The sequence below is a fragment of the Callorhinus ursinus genome, unplaced genomic scaffold (assembly GCF_003265705.2).
Source record: "Callorhinus ursinus isolate GAN/ISIS: 27379988/994484 unplaced genomic scaffold, GSC_fseal_2.0 scaffold41, whole genome shotgun sequence".
In the NCBI taxonomy this organism is placed as follows: domain Eukaryota; kingdom Metazoa; phylum Chordata; class Mammalia; order Carnivora; family Otariidae; genus Callorhinus; species Callorhinus ursinus.
This window is the reverse complement of record NW_027397103.1, coordinates 10,807,697-10,813,696: the sequence shown is the minus strand read 5'-3', so window position 1 is coordinate 10,813,696 and position 6,000 is coordinate 10,807,697. Positions and strand designations below refer to the sequence as shown.

At 46.4% G+C, this 6,000-nt stretch overlaps 1 protein-coding gene across 13 annotated transcripts in view; it reads left to right on the top strand.

Annotated features, from left to right (window-relative positions):
• The window catches only part of KDM2B (lysine demethylase 2B), a 118,198-nt gene that overhangs the window by 89,185 nt on the left and 23,013 nt on the right, over positions 1-6,000 (top strand). The window lies entirely within an intron of this gene.

Below are 6,000 nucleotides of genomic sequence, written 5' to 3'. Positions count from 1 at the left end.
GCCCGCGGGCAAGTTGCGGGCGCCGGCGCTGGCGGCCAGGGCGCGCCTCGCCCTCGCCCGCGGCCCACGCGCGTGCCGGCCGCCCCGGGCGCACCCGGACCTGCGGCCGCCGGCGCCTCCCTCCTTTCTGTTTGCAAAGTTGCACCGGGACCCTCGGCCTCTAGGCTGGAGGACGCCGCGGCCCCGGGCCCGTGGGCCCGACGGCCCGAGCTTTTGTCTGGGCGCCGCGCGCCCGCCGCCTGCCGTGGGCAGACGGAGACAGGAAGGGGTGCGAGCCTCGGGCCGGCGCGGGGAATCCGGAACCCGGCGAGTGCGCTCCGCCGCGGCGGGGCGGGAGGAAGCCGTGACCCCAGATGGCAGTATTTGGCCTCAGTTGGATTTAGAAGGGAAAGCAACCTCTCTTGGGACCTGGGGGGAGAAATCTGTATAAAACAAAGCCCTGGGTGTGTTTACGGCGTGAATTTACTCCGGGAAGATTCGTGTTTAGGAAGCGGGGGAAGAAAGTTGAGGATTTACGGAGTATAATCTGCACAATATTTGCAGCAGGACACAGGCTAGGTTGACTTGTCCGAGGAATTAAGCATGGAGTGGGTTGAGTTATCATGTGGGCATGGGACCAGATGAATAAGATGCTTATTTATAATCCTGGGTGCGTTTTCTCAGTGGAATAAAGATGTTTTGGAATGTTCAGGCCGAGATGTAGGAACGTTTGCCTCTTCCGTTAGGGGTGATTGAGGAAGCAATGTATATGCTGCAGGTAAGTTGTATCACCCATATCATTAGGTGGTTTTATCTAACGAGTTAAATTTTATTGTTACATTTTATTTTTATTCTAAGTTTTGCTGGATATTTTTCAGGCACATGCACCTTATGGTGTTCCTGAATCTTGCTGGTCTTACCGATTGGATTAACCCAGAGACAACCCAAGTGGTTTTGTCTTGGAACTTTTATCAAGTCAGTAGCACAGCGTGGGAATGGTTCTCAGTTCTTGTTTCTTGGTTCACGCCAAATCTTGGTTTGAAAATTTTTCAGTTCAGTTTGGATCTACCTAATCCCTGCCAACAGTTTAGCCTTTCTGCATCTGCTCATTCATAAGAAGACACTTGTATTCAGCATTGACTCTGCTTTGGTGTTTCAGGATTGAGGTTCCTGTTACCTGCTTTGTTTTGGTTTTTTAATTTGGCCACACCCTGTGGCCTGTGGTAGATACAATCTTTGACAGTGTATGAGACAAGACTTCCTATGTCTCTGGGCTAAAAAACACGTTTTCAGGTCTGCCACTCCTGAGAGAGACTTCCATCAAGAGGGCCTGTACTCCCAGTAGCCAGATTACTTTCCTCCTCCACACATCAGTCAGCCCTGTGTGGCTCTTCTGGAGCCATCAGCAGAGTTCTCAACGTTCACTTTAAGATGATTTGTTCCACTCAGGTGTATTGAGGTGACCCCTAAGCCAGGTCAATGGGCAGCAGGTTTTCCCCATACTCCCAGCAGAGAGCATGGTTGTCTGCCAAGGACCTTGCAGTTGCGGAAGCTCCAGGCTGTGGCTCAGGGCTCCTTGCTTCACCTTCCTCGCTAGTTTTCCCAGCCTTGGGATTTCTTGGGCCCAAGAACAGTGGCTTCCTCTAAGGATCTCAAAAGCATTTGTGTCTTCCACAGGAGAGTGAGTCTCTGGACTCTAGACCCCACTCTTCTGTAGAGTGTCCTTCGAGGAAGGGTGGAAGTCCTGGAGTATGGGCATGCAGGTATTATCACCACCTCCTGTGGTGGTGTGTGTGAAGAGACCAGGGGAGGCCCTGTTGGGAAGTTACTGTTGCCCAGTTACCCTCAGCAGCTGTGCCTAGCCCCTCACTACCACCCCTCATCATCAGGATTTTGCCTGTTCCATCTTGAAATTCTGTGCATGTCTCTTGTCCCCACCTGGGTGGCATCAGGCTTCCTTAGGCCTGTCTGCCCCACTCCTTCCCATAGCAGCCTACTTTTCCCCTGCTCCCAGTGTGCGACAGGAGCGAGGAGGTGATGGTGGATGGGAGGACACGCCTTGCATGCCCTTTGCCAGTGGTCACTCTTGGCTGGGCCTTCTCCCATGGACTACATTTGCTTCTCCAGTGCAGAATGTGTCAGAAAATTCTTTAGCTGTTTTCAGTTTGAGGAGATACCCCTTAAAGAAAGGCTGTTAATGAGAATTCTTGTTCCATCTTGTTGTTTTGTTTTGTTTTGTTTTTAACCCTTGAAGTGAAAAAAGCTTTGTTCCTTATTTTAAACTAAAAGTGATTGTTGGGGCACCTGGGTGGCTCAGTTGGTTAAGCTTCCGACTCTTGATACCAGCTAAGCCCTGTGTTGCACTCCATGCTAGGTGTGGAGCTTTCTTTAAAAAAAAAAAAAAAAAAAAGTGATTGTTTTCTTTTTTAAAAAAATAAAAATAACAAAATTATGAGGAGGAAAATCTCTCAGAAGTTTATGCAGCCATAACTAATGTGTTACTCATTATAGCTTCTTAGTGAAATTTTAAGACCAGGATCCCTGAACCTTCCTGAAATTTTATGCAGAGGTTTGTGACTTTGTGTGCATTTTTCTAGGAAAAGATCCTTAGCTTTCCTCAAATTCTCCAGAGGTCCTCTCATCCCCTGGGTTTCTGGTAGCTCTTGTGTTTTTATTCTCTTGCTCCTTACCCTTATTATATAAACAAACCAGAGCCCTCCCTGGAGTCTATAGGTTTGTGTTAAGGGACCCCACAATGCTGCTAAAATCCAGCTTTTCCTGGAATGTCCATTATACACGAAGATTGGGAACAGACATATGTTGAGATGAATCTGTGTTATGCAGAAGAGTACAACATTAGCATGACAAAGGAATTCCATACTGTTTGGGGGGCTGTGGCTAGCCTTGTGGAGCTAAGTGTCAGTATACTGCTGTTGGGAAGAGCTTGCTGGGAAACACAGAACTGTCTTAATTGTAAAAACGCACAGCCATGTTTCACTGTTTTTCTCACTGACTCCTCTTGACAGTCATCCCTTGAAACTTTTCCCTGGTCCAGTGATGACACGACCGCCTTTCTGGCCATTCCTCCACAGGTTGGTCTTTCACACTGGCCCTTGAACGTTTGTAGTCTTGAATGCAGTGTCCAGGACCCTCTTTTCCCTCGGCCTTTTCTCCCTGGACAACCTGTGGACTTAACTAGTTTAACAGTCTGTGATTGCTGACTCCAGTTGTGTATCGGCTCTGGTCCTTCCTGCCTGCTGACCACCTTCCTTGAATGTCCCGTTGGCCCCTCAGAGTCTGCGTGTCCATGATGGAGTCACTGATCTCTCCTCCCTTCCTAAGCCCCTTGTTCTCCTGTTGCTCAAGCCAGAAACCTCAGAGCTTTTCAGGACTCTTCCTGCCTGTGTATTCCATGTTTAGGCAGCCTCATGGGTTTGCTTCTAAAACATCTCCTGAATCGTCCCCTCTTAGTCAACCCATGTGTGGCTTCTGTTCATGCCTTCATCATCTTCGGCCTGGGCTACTGTAGTATCCTCATCTCTTCTCCCTGCCTTTCATTTTGCTTACCACCCAAAAAAATATTCATGCGCTTGCCACAATGTGATGGTGTTGCTCCTGAATGTAAAGTCCTTTAGCTGCTCTTATAGGGGACACCATTTCTCTGTGTCCTATGAGATCCTGCAGGATTAGGCTCCTGCCATCTCAAGGCTGTTCTCCAGTAGCCATATCAGGCTACTGGATGTGCCGTGTAGTTTCACATCTCTATCTTGTTACTCTTCCTTCTCTGCCTAGAATATCTACTCTCTACCCCATCTCTATCCCAGTGCAGAGGCCTGTTCTCCCTTAGTCACCACCTCCTGTGTCTACAACCCTCTTCCCAACCTCCCTTCCTAGTGAGATGAGGCATTTCTTCTGGGTCAGCACTCCAAGGTCCAGACTTTAGAGCTCCCGCCCAGACTCCTATCGCGGCTTCTCGTCCATTGGCCATATGGTGTTAGGCCAAAGACTTAACTCTGCTGTGCCTCAGTTTCCTCACTTCTGAATGGAGATGATAATTTCTATCTCATAGATTACTGCTGGCAAATATTGAAAAGAGTAATTAGTTACTTTTAATATCATTATCATCATTACTATCACATTGCATTGCATTTACATGTTGTCTTTCTTCTCCCCCCGCCCCCCCACAGCCGGACTGTAATGCCTTTGAGAGTATGGAACAAATCTTACTCATCTCTGTAGTCCCAGCACCTAGCACTGAATCTGGTACATAGTTCTCAGCCAAAAAACACTTGGGTAGGCAGGTGGGTGAATGTGTGACTCATTAATGAATGAGCCTCCAGTGCAGATTACGTGCTCTGTTGGCTAGTGATGTTGAACATCTTTTCGTGTACTTATTCCCCATTTGTATATATGGGTTTTTTAGGTTTTGTTTTGTTTTAGAGAGCGTGGTGGGGGGAGGGCAGAGGAAGAGAGAGAATCTTAAGCAGGCTCTATGCCCAGCATGAAGCCTGCCACAAGGCTCAGTCTCACAACCCTGAGATCAAGACCTGAGCTGAAATCAAGAGTCAGAAGCTTAACCGACTAAGCCACCCAGGCTCCCTTACATTGTGTTTTTGAAGAAATTCCTATTTAAATTCTTTGCCCATTTTCAAATTGGGATGTTTGTCTTTTTATTGTTGAGTTGTTAGAGTTCTTTATATATTCTAGGTACTAGTCCCTTACTAGAGGTGTTATTTGCAATATGTTCTCCCATTCTCTGGGCTTTTTCACTTGATTGTGCCCCTATTGAGCACAAAAGTTTTTAGTTTTGAAGTCCAGTTTATCTGTTTTTTTTGTTGTTGTTGCCTGTGCTTTTGGTGTCATATCCAAGACATCATTGCCTAATTCCAGGTCATGAAGATTTACCCTTATGTTTTCTTCTAACAGTTTTACAGTTTTAGCTCTTACATATAGGGCTCTGATCCATGTTTGAGGTAATTTTTGTGTATAGTGTGAGGTAGGGGTCCAACTTCATTATTTTTGCATGTCCCTGCACCATTTGTTGAAAAGACTGTTCTTCCCCCCACTAAATTGTCTTGACACACTTGAAAATCACTTGGTCTTTGAAAATTGTTCGGTCATAAATATTATAAGGTTTTATTTCTGGACTCTCAGTTCCATTGATCCGTATGTCTTTATGCCAGCACCACGTGGTCTTGTTTCCTGTAGCTTTGTAGTAAGCTTTGAAATCAGGAAGTATTAATCCTCCAACTTTATTCTTCATTTTCAAGATCATTGTGGCCTTTCCAGGTCCCTGGCATTTCCACATGAATTTTAGGATCAGCCAGCTGGGACTTTGATAAGGATTGCATTGAATCTGTTGATCACTTTGGGGAGTATTGCCATCCTGACAATATTGTCTTTGAATCCATGAACATGGGATGTCTTTTCATTAATTTGGTTACTCCAAGTAATTTTAATCCCAGAGTTTTAGTGATGAGGGATTGAAGAGGTTCTGCCCATGAATATTCAGGAAGAGAGGATCTGATGGATAGGAGGGGCTCTGTAAATATTTGTGGAAGGAATGAAAGAACTGCTGTACTGATGTTCCCTTTAAGGAAGATGCTTAGGAGTAGCTGGTGGAGAAGAGGTGTTGGAATGCTATGATTTGTGTGTGGGGCGGGGCATGTGAACTGCAGATTTCCTTAGCAGGTGGAGCTGGGTTTATAAAATCAACAAGAGGCCTTGGGATTGAGAAGACTGGTTTGTAAGGGAAGGTCGGTGGATGCCATCATTGTCTTTTGCTGAGAAGACCAGTTCGTGCTGCAATTAACAAAGATGCATTCTGGGTTACTTGAACAAATAGAGGCAAAGGTAGGATAGAGTGGAATTTAGAATTGGGCGATGAACCTTTAGATATCACACAGAAGAGATTAGGAGAGAAGCTTCATGCCAGAGTGACAGGGCTTTGGCTTGTTTACCTTCCTTCATGGAGACCCTCCAATGTCTTTCTCACCTGTTGATTTTCTGGGTGGTCTGTCT